Source organism: Aptenodytes patagonicus, chromosome 6 (assembly GCF_965638725.1).
Source record: "Aptenodytes patagonicus chromosome 6, bAptPat1.pri.cur, whole genome shotgun sequence".
In the NCBI taxonomy this organism is placed as follows: domain Eukaryota; kingdom Metazoa; phylum Chordata; class Aves; order Sphenisciformes; family Spheniscidae; genus Aptenodytes; species Aptenodytes patagonicus.
In genome coordinates, this window is record NC_134954.1 from 62,509,804 (window position 1) to 62,525,726 (window position 15,923).

Consider the following 15,923-nt stretch of genomic DNA (forward strand, 5'->3'; position numbering starts at 1 on the left):
AATCAATTCTCATTCATTACTCCTCCAGGAAAATATTCATTACATTCAGCAAGCAATAATTCTATGCTAAAAACAAGATCAGGGTAAATTTTTCAGCTCTGAAAGGCAATTTCCCAAATCTGGTGTTATTAGCAGTTTTCTCCTTCACTTCTGAAAAATCTACAGTTTCTCTATCACTGCCCTTATTTTGTTTAGAATTTACAAGGATGAACTTCCCGCCCCTGCAATCAGCATTTGGGTTTGAAAAGGCCTGTGAGCAGGCTAAAGCAAGCTAGTTCATTCATTCATCAGAAATGGTCAGCACACTAAGGAAAACTTGCACCGCACTGAGTTCAAAGCAATTAAGTGAGTCTATCTTCCCACACATCAGCCACCTCTCCCGAAGAAAGCAGCAGGCTGGTGGCTTCCCATTTTGCTGCACAAAACAGACAGCAAGTGGGAATGCAGAAGCCAGGATTAAATAAAAATTACGATCCATGCTGCCTTGCAGAATGACAGGCACTCTGGATTTGGATTTTTTCCAGTTAACACCTCCAAAAAATACCTCAGTGCAAGGATTTGGTCTATGCACCAATTTTTTCACTTTTGCCAAGTCACCACATCTCCCAGTTTGTATTTGTCCACTGCCAAATCCCATGTGAAAGTAGTTTTGCCACAGCAGGACTACCTGTGATGATTAACAAGCACATGCACTGAGTCTCCTCTGCGGTCATGCTGTCTTGCTAAAACTTCATGCAGTCATAACTCATCTTGAAAGAGCAGTTCTGATTCAAACCTTATGGGAGAAGTCAGACATAAGAAGTTAAGTAAAATTAGCAGTGCTGGCATTTATGTGTCATTGCAGGTAGAAGATCTTAAGACTTCTACGCACTCTATGAACTTTACTAAAATGACACATCTTGAATTCTTTAACACATTGTTTTTGGTTAAAAGAAAAACCCACATCAAGCTGTTTTGCAGCTTTATTCTTAAGAACCAATGACACAATGTCTGTTGTTGCAGATAATGAGAGCTCTGTGTGTGAGGTTTCCTGGTTTGAGCAATCCTAAAGCTTTACATAGTATGACGTTTCGAGGGCTCTCACAAAGTCATTGAGAGACACCAAGGGCTTTGGCTGTTTTCCAGCTTTCTCTCAAAGGAAAACAAAAGAAAAAGAGAGCGTGGATTTGTTCATCTTTTAAGGAGCTGTATTTAGTGGAAGCATGAAAACAGGGAGAGCTCCACTGGGTGATTAAATAATAGTTCATAGCAAGTAATAACTCTGCTCACATTGCTTTTTAAAGTAAGTGCAAGAGGTAAGGAGCTGGGGCTGCATCTCCTCACACCGTGTGCTGCACCATACTTGCAGCAAGAAGCTGCAAGCAGCGCTGGATCCACGCTGGCTGCCTGCTCCCTCAATAGACTTTTGTTCTGTTTCTCTGTGGACTTGTGTTTTTTTAAGCTACCCTTACTAGTTAAGTGCTTCATCCCTAGCTGAGGATGTCAGTCAGATCCACAAGCAGCTTCCAGAGCCCATGCTCAAATTCCCTATAGAGAAGCAAAGAGTTGGGATTAAGAAGGGAGCAGCAGACAGCAAGGGTGGCCATGGCCTCTTGCCCCTTGGCCACGAATACCTGCAACAGCACAGGAGAGTGCCAAAAGGACCACCTCCACCCTTGCAGCTCTACTGTTTGGGAGGTCAGGCACCTCAGTCTTGCTTTTGACACAGCCACCCTCGACACAGCCTGCCCCCAGCACCTCCTGCCACAAGCAGCCTTGGCCTTTGCAGGGCTTCAGCCAAGCCATACATCCCAGCCCTTCCTGCTGATGGGCTTCAGCAGCCTGGGATGGAGGTATTAAGAATCAGATCAGGCAACTAACCCTGCTTAAAAGAAATTAAAAGACACTTTTAAGTGCTCAGTTCACCCACCCCTTTCACAATGTAGCTTCACCACCACCTGTGCCAGAGACACCCTGGGTGATGAGAAGGGATGGGAGGGAGACTAAGAGGGCAGTCACAGACTTGTTGTTGCAATGCAGTAGGAAGGGGGTGAAGTTAAACCATCACAGGGGTTACTGCTGGAGGCTGAGGGAGATGCTGATACATGGAGATCTGGCCCCTCATTCAAACTCCAGTGGAAAAAGAAACCAGGTCCACAGGGTGTAGCACAACTTTCTTGCTGACCTCTCTGGTATTGTCTTCAGGAGGACAAGATACACATTTTTCATTCAAGAATGCTACTGTTATACTTGAATATACATTCCCCAGCACCTCAAACACACTGTCTTGGACCAATATAACCATTGTTGTAACTATGGGATGAATCAGGTCAGGAAATTCTCCCAAGCCAAAACCAGTCATTTATTTCTAACCTAGAGTAGTCACTGTGCATGCTCTGGCACACAGTACAGGCAGCACACCACATACGAAAGCTGAAAGGAGAAGAAAATGAAAAAAAAAAATACCGTGGAAGAGAAAGCCACAGGCAAGCTTTCTCTGGTTTTACCTAAAAGCGTGTAGTGTGCTGTTGCATCAATGGCAAATGTTGGACAATACAAAAGCTTGGTCATTAATATTCACATCAATCACTGGGACTGTCTGGCCAAACTACATACTAAGCAAGGCAGTATGCAAGATGAGGGAGGAAGAAGGGTTTACTTTGATCTGCTACGCAGTGAAGAACGGGCTCATTGTAACATCTACATGAAGATTTTACCTCTTGGTAGTTCACAAGCTCACAAAGTCTCTGAAGACATGGGAGGCACAGGCTGGAAATGTCACCAGCAGGTGCTCTGATTGCCCATGACTCCTACCTTACCCATGCAGCAAGATGAAATATTGCTCCTGCCTGCACAGACCAGGGAGTCCCACCTCTGAGCCCTAAATCTCCTGTGACAGTGGGAACTGGTGCAGCCGCAGCTCCCTGCCCTTTGTCCCAGGGCTCTCCCTGGCTACGTTTTCCCATGTGGAGGGCCCAGTTTGTATGGTGTGATACTCTATACCTGCTTGGTGGTGATCCAGCACTTGTATAGCTTCCCTTACAGGGCATTAAGCTCCATGCATGATCGTCATCCAAATACACCCTCTCTCCACCACACTTTTTATCTTCCCAGTTCGTAATTGCACCAAAGGAGGCTCTCGGATAAATATCAGTAGTAACACTTTCTCCCTTGCTTGTCATTGTTCTTCCGTGATTCAAACGGCTTCAAATGACCATTTTCAAATGAAAAATAGCCAGGGCTTGTAAAGTGTGGGAATGGAAAGTTTCTGAATGCTGGCAAGTGCTTATCAACTCCTGCATTGTAATATCAGCAACCAAGTGGCAACAGAGCTGTGCCAAATTAGGTGGAAAAAGAGCGCACACAAAGAAAGATCAATAGATTTAAAGGCAGAATTGCTATGAGCATGAGTACTCCTGAATAATTTCACCCACTATTTGCAGTAGCAAGAGTTTCTCTTCAGTAGCATCTCTAAGTGTTCTTCCAGTGACCCTCAAGGAAGCTGACAGAAACATCCAAGTTTTCCAGCTGCAGGACACATACCTCGTCCAATTTTGCAGCTTTTAAGCAAAACCAATCTAATAGCTCAGTCATAGTTACTTGGGGAAAATATTTTATTAACCCAAGAACTCTTTGTATCTGCTTAAGAACATCAGAGCGCTCAGGCAGCCCTTCAAAGAGAAATGTTACTTGATATCAAGTGCTATGTGATGCTACAGAAAAATCCTTGCTCAGGAACATATAGTGAATATGTTGATCTGTGTGGTGGGATGCACTCCCTGACCAGTTCTCTAACAGACAGTGTTATTTCACTGACCACCATTGAAGTGATGTTCTTGGTTACAGTATGCAGGAACTTCAAACACGGAGCAATCACACAGTGCACATCTTCTCCCTGCGGTAAAGAGAGCTTAGCCATGCTTCACTAGTGCAGATATTGTCACAGGATTCTGCTGGAGCAAAGCTATTTTGACACTATAGAATTTCCTTTTTCAGAAAGCTGCTGTGGAAAAAAAGACCTTCACTCCCCCAAAAGTCCATCCAAATATTACAAAAGCGTAAAAAAAATTTCTGCCTTTTCTCCAGCAACTTTTGCAAGAACTAGAGCATCTTCACCAAGCATGGCTGCCTCTCACGCACTGAGAAAACCCACCCTTGACAATGTTAAGCTCCCCCTCACACCAGACACCATGTCCTCCTAAGCTCTCTCAAAGGCACTCCATTAAAAATATATAAAGAAATAAAACATGTCACAGACAAGTTAGTAAAGGCTGGGCTTAAACCTAATGCTAAATAAGTTCCTATTAACCCTAAAGATCTCAACTGAGCTGTTCCCTGGGATGCTGCAACCATAGCCAGGAAGCATTCAGATTTATCCAGTGTAATGCCTTGTTCTGTGGGTCTTGTCGATGTCCCTGCCCAATGGGACAGCTACAGCAAAGTCCAGGTTATACAAGGGCAGCCCTGCACACTTGTCTCATTCCTCCTCAAAGGGAAACGCTTAAAAACTTGATCCAAGACCGGGTTTTAAAAAGACCTCTCTACTTATGCCATATCTACAATATACAACAGAAGTCAGTGGCATAAGATATGGGTATTTAAAGCAGGAGTCGTCAAGACTTTTGACTATTGCCATGGAAATCAGGAAATGCTGACCCCGATACCTCCCCTGAAGCGTGGGCAATCACTGGGACTCAAGGGACTATGGACCAAACCTCTACTCTGCCACAGTCTTCAGCCCACAGGTAAGTCATTTCTCCCCAAGTCCACAGTAGCATCCAGGCACCAAATGGTGTGGAGGTGAGTCAGGTGCACAAGTAATTTAGAGGCTCTAAGTCTAAACCTCTTTGGTTTAGTTTCCCATCACTGAACAAGGGGAAGAGCACCTCCTGGCCTCCCCAGGCTCTTGAGAAGGACCTGGAAGATGGGTAGAGATCACACAGCAGTCCATCAGTAGAGCAGTTAATAAGCTATTTAGCTATAAGGGACACATGGGGATCCAAGGGACAAGAAGAGCTAGACAAGCCAAAGTAGCTGCTGAGTAGCTGCTCAAAGTTCAAGTAGTAAAATGAGTGATGCTCTTTGGGGTTTTTTGTACTCTTTCTTAGATGAAGGCACAAGAGATGTCACAGTCATGCTATCCAAAAACACATCCTTCCTAGGCCAGGACTTGCAGCATGCACAGCTGCAATATGCCAGGAGGTGCTTCAGCCAAACCACTAGGTCAGGTACCTTTTCAGAAGACAGTTTGCATACTCAAAGCAGTGAGAACAAAGCGTACAGGCTAAATAACTTAATAAACAAAAACGTACCTTAGGCAATTGGTGTTCTACCCTGCTCTGCTGCCCTTCATTTACTGAGGTGAACAATGAATTAAATTGTGCTTTGCCAAGAAAGAAAAAAAAAAAGTCTGTTGAATTGTGTCAGAACATCCCATTTTGGAAATGAGGCAGGAGTATTTTTGAATGGCAAAACCTAAATTTACCATTTGTTGAGTCACAGTTTTGAAGTGGTATTTTCACCCTAAATATAGATTACTCAAAAAAAAAAATTACCAGCTATGAAACAGAAAGAAGTCTTCTCTTTCTCAAAAGCCATATCAGACATGGGTGGACTGTTTGAGGGAAGTTTAAAATGAAATTCCACAAAAGCATTTACTACTGAAGTAGTGAAGTTGACACAAGAAAAAAAATTAGCTATACAACACTATTATTTACATGTTTTGAAAAACAAGCTGTTCACTCAGACTTTCGGGGGGGGGGGGGGGGAAGAGACAGACACATATTGGCATTATTTCTATAGCAATGGACCAGAAGCTTGATGTGCTATCTCTGGACTAAGGTGGAACAAAAACATGGTTCCCACCTAAAAGAGCTCAGAATACCTAAAGGGTATTTGACTCCTCAAACACAGCTGCTCAGGTTTATCCCTGCATGTGGTCCGTTTGAAATCAGTGGGACTGGTGACTAGAAACAAAGCAAGACTGGTTAGGTAGTCTGAAGAACAGGGGGTGCACACATACACCACCAAAGGGTCCAAATCCACAACACATTTCATCACAACAGACTATGGTATCCACAGTTCCTCAGTAATGTTGGCAGGGACTACTCGCAGCAGCAAATGTGTCAGGTAAGATTTGAAATGGGGAAAAAAACTGAAATATATTACTGTGTTTATTATTATCATCAGTTCTGTTGTCCTGGTTTCAGCTGGGATAGAGTTAATTTTCTTCCTAGTAGCTGGTACAGTGCTGTGTTTTGGATTTAGCATGAGAATAATGTTGATAACACACCGATGTTTTAGTTGTTGCTGAGTAGTGCTTACACTAGTCAAGGACTTTTCAGCTTCCCATGCTCTACCGACTGAGAAGGCTGGAGGTGCACAAGAAGCCGGGAGGGGGCACAGCCAGGACAGCTGACCCAAACTGGCCAAAGGGACATTCCATACCATGTAATGTCATGCTCAGTACATAAACTGGGGGAAAGCTGGCCGGGGGGCAGCTGCTCGGGGACTGGCTGGGCATCAGTCGGCGGGTGGTGAGCAATTGCATCGTGCATCACTTTCTTTGTATATTCATAGAATCATAGAATCGTTAAGGTTGGAAAAGACCTCTAAGATCATCGAGTCCAACCGTCAACCCAACACCACCATGCCCACTAAACCATGTCCCTAAGCACCTCATCTACGCGTCTTTTAAATACTCCAGAGATGGGGACTCCACCACTTCCCTGGGCAGCCTGTTCCGATGTTTCACCACTCTTTCAGTAAAGAAATTTTTCCTCATGTCCAATCTAAACCTCCCCTGGCGCAACTTGAGGCCATTTCCTCTCATCCTATCGCTTGTTACTTGGAGAAGAGACCAACACCCACCTCGCTACAACCTCCTTTCAGGTAGTTGTAGAGAGCGATGAGGTCTCCCCTGAGCCTCCTTTTCTCCAGGCTAAACAACCCCAGTTCCCTCAGCCGCTCCTCAGAAGACTTGTTCTCCAGACCTTTCACCAGCTTCGTTGCCCCTCTCTGGACACGCTCCAGCACCTCAATGTCCTTCTTGTAGTGAGGGGCCCAAAACTGAACACAGTATTCGAGGTGCGGCCTCACCAGTGCCGAGTACAGGGGCACGATCACTTCCCTACTCCTGCTGGCCACACTATTTCTGATACAGGCCAGGATGCCATTGGCCTTCTTGGCTGCCTGGGCACACTGCTGGATCATGTTCAGCCAGCTGTCGACCAGCACCCCCAGGTCCTTTTCCGCCAGGCAGCTTTCCAGCCACTCTTCCCCAAGCCTGTAGCGCTGCATGGGGTTGTTGTGGCCCAAGTGCAGGACCCGGCACTTGGCCTTGTTGAACCTCATACAATTGGCCTTGGCCCATCGATCCAGCTTGTCCAGGTCCCTCTGCAGAGCCTTCCTACCCTCGAGCAGATCAACACTCCCGCCCAACTTGGTGTCGTCTGCAAACTTACTGAGGGTGCACTCGATCCCCTCATCCAGATCATTGATAAAGATATTGAACAAGACCGGCCCCAAAACTGAGCCCTGCGGAACACCGCTCGTGACCGGCCGCCAACTGGATTTAACTCCATTCACCACAACTCTCTGGGCCCGGCCGTCCAGCCAGTTTTTTTACCCGGCGCAGAGTCCACCTGTCTAAGCCGTGAGCCGCCAGCTTCTCCAGGAGAATGCTGTGGGAGACGGTGTCAAAGGCTTTACTAAAGTCCAGGTAGACCACATCCACAGCCTTTCCCTCATCCACTAGGTGGGTCACCTGGTCAGAGAAGATCAGGTTAGTCAAGCAGGACCTGCCTTTCATGAACCCGTGCTGGCTGGGCCTGATGCCCTGGTTGTCCCGCTCATGCCTTGTGAGCGCCCTCAAGATGAGCCGCTCCATAATCTTCCCCGGCACCGAGGTCAGGCTGACAGGCCTGTAGTTCCCCGGATCCTCCTTCCGGCCCTTCTTGTAGATGGGCGTCACATTGGCAAGCCTCCAGTCGTCCGGGACCTCCCCCGTTAACCAGGACTGCTGATAAATGATGGAGAGTGGCTTGGCGAGCTCCTCCGCCAGCTCCCTCAGCACTCGGGTGGATCCCATCCAGCCCCATAGACTTGTGAGCATTCAGGTGGTGTAGCAGGTCATTGACTGCTTCCTCTTGGATTATGGGGGGTTTATCCTGCTCGCCGTCCCTGTCTTCCAGCTCATAAATAAATAAATAAATCCAGGAAATAGAATTATTTTATTATTATTCTATTTTATTCCAATTATTAAACTGTTCTTATCTCAACCCACAAGTTTTATCACTTTTACTCTTCTGATTCTCTCCCCCATCCCACCGGGGGGGGAGAGTGAGTGAGCAGCTGTGTGGTGCTCAGTTGCCAGCTGAGGTTAAACCACAACACTGTTGTTCTCCACATTTTAGGCCTTTCAAAGGTCAAAGCCTTCCTAGGGTGTCCCATGTCCATCATGAGAGTGCTGCACTTAAGACTGGGCTCTTCAGTGTGGAGCCCATGGTCACAACTCAGATTATTAAGGAAATTGCCAAAGTACCTGCTAGAATTTGCCCCTTTTTGAAGGAAAGCAAGACAATCATGCTTTCCTTCAAAAGGAAAGGCATGAATGCACCATGTAATGCTTCTTGTGCTTATAGCCTATGAGCCAGACTCAGCTTGTAAGACTTACCTTGGTTTCATGGTAGAGAGTCCTGCTGATTGTAGCCTCTCCATTCAAATTAAAAAGCACTGAAAGGAAGACGACTTGCATCTTCATTTACTTCAAGCCTGTAACTTAAGGATAAGCATGTCTTATCCACCAACTCTGCAGCCATTTCTCCTCTTGATCGTGTATTATTTTACCATATACAAAAAAAGCTGAGTTAATGCACCCTCTCACATCTAGGTTATATAGGACAGCAGAGCTGGGAATTTGCAGTGCACACAGCCAATTGCACAAGATCCTAGTTTGGAGATTTAATGCATTCACAGCACAAGCACCCTACGCTGCTCAAAAGGCAGCGTATACTGCCTTGCACCACAGCACACGTTAGAGCAAGAGGGCATCCACACAGCATGGAGTAGCTCATTCACTGCAGTTTCGCCCCAGCTTAAAGCCCACTAGACCCCTCGCACTGCCAATCCCACCTGTCACTGTGAAGCAATACTGTTAGCAAGTAAAACCTTAAATTTTTAGTTGCAATTAATGTGTGTTCAGCTCCATTGTGACAAGTTATAAGGTTAGCTGGCAACCATATCTCCACAAGAACTGCCAGACTTGGTAGAAAGTGGTTGCCAAGTTATATTCTTTCTATTTGCTGGGAAAAATTATTAAGTAAACAAATATATCCCAACTTAATTTTTACTCATTCTTAAGGGATGAACTGAAAGATAATTATGGCTTGGCACGCCTGTGTTATTTTACTTTTCTCCCACCCAACACTGGAAAGACAAAAGCTTTTCTTAGTGAGTGTATTCATAGATTATCTGAGGCAAGAATGGGGCATTATGATCTCTGGTTGGATTTCCTGGCTAGCGCTGGCCACGGGCTTCCCCTTGCTGACCCCACATAACACCAAGCAGCCTTTGGACTGGCCCTGCTTTGAGCAAGGTCTGGGCCAGGTGACTTTTGAAGACCCCTTCCGCCCTAAATTATTTTATGAGCCCATGAGTTTATAGCCTTTGTCATAATCACAGGTTGATGTCAATCACACATTTTGGCAAGACAGTGAAACCTGATATTAAGGCTGGGAGCAAGTTTCATCCATACTGCCAGTTTTCAAGAGTAATTATCTCACTGAGTGCGAAATCACCAGCCTGTAATTAGTTTAATTGCATCCTTCTGCAGCTCCCACCAATGCCAAGCATTACACAGCCAGCACTGGGCTGGTAATAGATTAAGCACCCACAGGTGAGCCACATCAGGAGGGATCAGCTCAGTTTACAGCAGTAGACAGTACTGTTGGCTACCCCAAGACTTTGGCTTTACGGTTTGGGGTCTGAAAGCTACTTGCCTATGTGCCCATTTTTATCCCCTAGACAGCTTAGAGGAGATGAGTTTTGCTCTGAATTGCTCGGGAGTTGTCTCATTTACATGACTGGATAGGCAAAACCTCAAGTCACACAGACCCTTAAGGAACAAGGCAGAAAGAACAGATGGAGCATCACACACTAGAAAAAGATCATCAGGATCACTAGAGGTTCCCATCACAAAACTTCTCCAAACTATGCCATTATCTTCATTCCTAAGGAAGTAGCACCCATTGCTATAACGACAAAGCCTTGTAGCACAGCTGGCATGGACCAGGCACTGGCAGCCCCTGAGGAAATGAGAGAGAAGGACAGAGAGGTGGGGAAAATACTGTTAAGGGTGGGGAAAGAGGAAAGCAATAGGGATTTTCACACTGTGAGACCTGGTACACCTGGGACAGACCTTTAAGGAGTATAATAAAGCCCAGCAAGAAGCGCAGTACACACTAGTGATTAACAACACACAAGCTCAGCCTCTTCAGCCACTCACCTGGGGTGGGTCCCCCTCCTCCTACCTCAGTACTGCCCCTCCTACAGCCACTCAGGAAGGGAAGTGGCTGGGTTTATAAAGCCAGGTCTCCTGACCAGGTGCAGGGAGGGCTCCTTGTCTCTGTGGTAGTAAGGCTGACCCCATCATGGAACAATCCAGGAAATTAAAACTCACAGAAACACCTGCTGGCTTGTTTGCATGTCCCAGGAATATTCTCCCAGCTTTGGTGGAAAGGAGATTTCCAGGCCTGGCTTCCTTTCAAGACCTCCCCAGATAGTCAAATGTGTAGGTAAAAAAGTGTCATTCTTAATTAAGGGCCATCATTTTCTTTCCCAACACTTACTAATAAGAGTCTTCCTTGTCCTCAACCCACCCGGCACCCTGTTGAAGATGACAGGCAAAACATCTGAGAAAGGACCCCGGGGGTGCAACTCAGAGTCTCTGGGGGTTCAGCTCTCTGCCAGGAGGGGGTTTAGTGTCTTGTACTCCCGACTACCAAAATGGCCTGTTAATTTTTCACTTAATGGCTTATCCTGGCTTCAGCTATAAATCTCTACAGAAAGAATCAAGTTAAAAATTGTCTTACGCTTAGTGATATACCCTAAACAGACACTACAGACAACACACCTGCTATCACAACGGATCCCTATACTTAGGTCAATTATTAACTGAGTGATGCACATGATGTTTAAGTTCTTACCATTCTTCCAGTGCTTAGTGGGTGCTACATAAAATTTCTTTTCTTTTTTTAATGTATGTATTTTATATTTATTACCTTTTTCTGCCTGAACTCACGTCCACACATATTCCCATATTCATTCAACTGGGGTTGGTGGCAACCAGTCAGGACTTTATCAGGAGTCCAATGGTTTGGGGTTTTCTGAGTTCCACGATGCTGTAATGTCATGAGGATTTCATTTTAAAAGCAAGTTTAAAAGGGCCCCTGATGGCCCTTCCCTCCAGGCGATGGACCCTTCCCCTTCTGCAGGGCCTGGTGGACCTGGGTAGCTGGGCTAGTTCTTCTTCACAGCCACCAAGCCCTGATGAACATGTACATCTCTTTGGCTCAGGTTCTCAGTTCGGGCTCCTGGTCCTGCTCTTTGCACCACTGGGGCTCAGAGGCTTTGCACTTAACTGTAATTTTTAAGGCCTTCCTCATTGACAGAGATGAAGGGGGACATCACCTGTGGGTGTGAGAGCCTGAAAGGTGACAGATTAACACCACTCAGTGACATTCAGGAGAGAGGAAAAATTGTTTCATTGTTTTAAAGTGGGAGTCTCTAAGAATCAAAAGGCTCATTTTCTCAATTGCTTTGCTTGTGTAGCTGGCCAGTGGGCAACTGTAATCATCACCACAATTAGATGGAAAACTCAACTGTTTGACAGAGAATTGAGAAGTGCAAAATAAAACCAACACAAAACTGAGTAGAAAATCGCATCAGTCTCACACAAAACAGCAGGACCCTCTTTGCTGTGCAGACACGCTCAGCTGTGCATATCGGGCGGGATCATGGTGGTCCCCCCTCCCTCCACAGTGAGCCGCTGATGCTCAGCCAAGGCCACTGCACATCACGTCCAGCTCTTGGCACTTGTGCCAAGCAGCTCTCTGTGGTTTCTGAGCTGCACAAAGGGCATGGTGCTACCTCAGAAATAATGTGGTAGGGTGAATGCTCCTTTTTTCACAGGTTGCTTAGTGAGCCATTTGCCACCAGCCAGCTGAGTTTCAAAGTGAGTCAACAGTGTGTTGCCACTTTGTCCTCATGGTGTTAAAAGTGATTCATGCTTGATTTGAAGTGAAAGCTAAGTTGCTTCCTTGCCTTAGTCACCATCAACTAATGGTGGCAGTTTTGCTTGAATTCCCCTTGGTGGATGGGCTGGAGACCATTTCTTTAGCTAGGATTCAGCTCCATTTCAGACAGGGACAGACGAAACAGGACTAAAACACGCCAGCCCTGTTCCTACTGCTACAGTAACATGGGTGGGCTTCACCTTGCTTGTCCCCTCTCTCCATCACAGACAATCATCTTTAAGGTCAAGTCAGACAATTATCTGTCAAGAATGACATGGGTGGTGTTGATAGAGAATCCTCTGATTATTTTGGGACACATTGGCTACCATCATGAAGCAGAACGACTGCTCTGTCATGACTTCACATGAGCGAGGACATCCTTACACTAGCAATTGGCTTAACCCCCTCCCCAAACAATCCTGGAATAGCATGTGCGGTTGTCAGTTGTTTTGGGGGAAGATAGGAGTAAAGAAACAGCATCCAAACAATTAACATCATTTCTGATGTTAATTCTAACTACACAGCAGTGAACCAAATTTTCTGGTGACAAACCAGAAACCCAACCATAAATAATCTATTTTAAATATGAAGAGCCACTAGTCCTTAAAAAGGTGCCCAAAGATGAGACTCTGGGGGACAATCCCACCGCTCACTTTCAGCCATCACTTAAGGCTAGTATCATGAAACACCCTGAATCATCCATGGAGAGACACAGTGTCCTCCAGAAACCAGTAAGAAGAGCAGCCTAACTGGGAGGCTTGGGCTCCCTTTATCCAGGCACCCAAGCCAAGTGGTGGAGGGTGGTAGTGCAAAACCCTCCTCCCCACCTTCATTACAAAATTTGCAGACTCACTTTGTTGGTTTAAACGACGATGGAGAGAGGTGTCTTCCTGAGCAGGCTGTCAGTAGGTTGCGTTTCTGAGCAAGGTGTTCAGGAGGTGGACATGCATTTAAACCAGCAACATGGCTGCATGCCTATTTGTTTGGGAACAGTCGCTTCTCTTCTGCGAACATGGGAGGGATGCTGCAAAGCCATCGGCAGGGACTGGCAGAGCCAGAAGGGAGCCAAAGCTTTTGAAAAAGCAAAGCAGAATGCCTCTCCCTTTTTGTCTCACTAATTACTTCAGCAATCACCAAATTTATCCCCATGCTCTCACTTGGACTTTATTTCTTTCAGGCCACGCATGTGACAGTAAGCAACTATGGCTGCTCAAGAAACAAAAGTTGTGGCCACATAGGCACCACCGTGAAATGAGGTAAATCTGTTGGAAAAGGGACACTGTGGGTGGTTCTGGAATAATTTTGCCCGGGACAATGTTCCTTGTCCTCAGGACAGCTGTGCCGAAGCACGCGCTTGGCTTAATGTATGTGGCCTCCACGCTTTTGTACTGAGGTTTCCTTTCCTGGGCTGCTCTGGCCACGCAGCCTCAGCCACATTTTTCTTCCTGCATAAAGTCATGTGCTCACTTTTTACTCAACTTTTCCCTGATTTTACTACCACAGGTTGAATTATTAGGTGATGTCATGGAGATCTTAATTCCCAAAGTGGTGCCAACCATCCAGAAATTCTTTCTTCTGGGAGATGCTAAGCTTTGAAAATGCTTTCATGAAGAAATTCCTCCTATTTGCATTTCCTCCAGTCTATCGAACATAATATTTCTAGCATTCCTCCTCTCTAAAGCATAGTCTTAACTTCAGCATTTAACAAAACTTTCACCTTGGAAAATGATTTCTCAGTCACTAATGTACTTGGCTAATTTTGGATTCCTGATAATCAACCTTTTTTCCAGCTCTGTCATACTTGCTTATGACTTAATATCAGTGAAATCAGAACTGAGGCTTTTCTAGGCTGCAAAATGGACAGCAGCACTGTTTGCAACAGTCAAAAATAGAAGACTTTAGGATTAAAAGAAAATATAGCAAAAGAAAAAAAAACTGTACATATTTTCATCATGAGCAGCACTTTTAACATATCTATCGGGCACCCTCAGAGGGAAAAGGACAAATCAGGGCCCTGTGCCTCCACATCCACAGCAGGGAGCAGGCAGATGCTGGTTTACAAGTCCCAGCATAAGGACATAGGTGATCTGGCACTCTAAGATCACGCATCACCTGGGGGCGAATTTTATCCAGGGTGGTAGTATACCATCTTTTACTGTTTCATTTTGTTTTATTTAAAACATTATTTTCTTCCAGCTTTCTGTTTGTTGTCCTTGCTTAACAAGCTCCAAGGCGGATTTTATTTGTTGCTGTAACTTACCAGCATAGCATAATATTGAGTATAATATAGAGCCTGATTCGCATCACCGCTCTCCAAGAAATGGGAGGAAGGATATTTTTTTTTTGTGGTGAGCCAAGACAGGCACTACAGCCTGTTATGCTCTCCTAGGCAGACTCGTAGCACTTGACACCTTAGTTTCCTCCTGAAATGTGAGAGGCTGGTGCACCCCAAAGCCCAGTGGCTGCCCTGCATCCCTGGGCCTTGCATCTCTGGGGAGCAGAGAAGTCTACACCTGTCTGAAACTCCAGTTTGATTGGGACAACCAGCCTCTGCTGTAATATACTAAAAAAAAAAAAAAAAAATATTAAGTTATTGCAGTGTCAAATCTTTCCTACCCAGGTAAGCCTAGAAGCATTTAGCTTCTTTACAGAAAGAGTATGAGGGATGTTATTTCCCTGCCTGCTCCATAGTTGTGACTAATCCTTTTAACTGAAAGACTGCGTTGTTTTGTAAACTGGAAAATTAATTTTAAAATGTTTGTTTGCTGTTCAGGATTTAGATGAGATTAGGCCAATGCTTTGGCTAAGCAGCTCCAGTCTTAGGTCTTGGTTCTCCTCACTCATGAAAAGCTCTTTTCAGCTCCTGTCCAGTCTTAATTACGGCTGCCACTGACTTCTGGGTATGTTCCCTAGAAGGTCTTTTCCTTATATGCTTCTCTTGGTGTGTTTCCCATAGAAATTAAATTGTGCAGCATTACTCCTTTCCCTATCTTTGAACCCCTTTTATTAGGCAATTTTAGATAAACAACCTTCCTTTTCGCATTTACCAACCCCTGCCAGCACATGGGTCAGGCTTACAGGAGAAGAGGGATAATTTTGCATGGAGCTCAGTGGGAACCACCTGTACATGTGATGCTCACACAGCACCCCACGCCTGGGGAGCTCAGGAACAGATTCACCTCTGCCCTCCTGAAGGGCTGCAGGGATGGCCCCTGCAGCTGGCAGGGCTCATACAGCCACCAAGCACTTGCTGCCGGTGGCCTCACACACTCAACACCCTCCAGCCAGCCCTGGAGAGCCCGAATGCCAGCCTTGGACCCCTGAGTGCCCACCAGCATACTGCCATAACAGCACAACCCACTCAGCTCACCTGCTGCTGCCGCCTGCAAGTGGACTTGAACCTATGCTGAAGCTGAAGAAACAGTGTTGAATCCCAGCAGCCCTGTGAGACATGATGCTTCCTAACCATGCACAGAGCAGCTGAACACCTTACCATATCAGACTTCAGATTGCTTGATTTTTACCTCTGGTAAAACTTTAAGCTAAAAGAAACTAGGTGTAGACAGTCCCTTTCCTCTTCTCAGGGATGCCCGAGTCACCAGTAAGGGAAAAATAATCAATTCTCATTTATTTTCCTCTAGGAACGTTGTC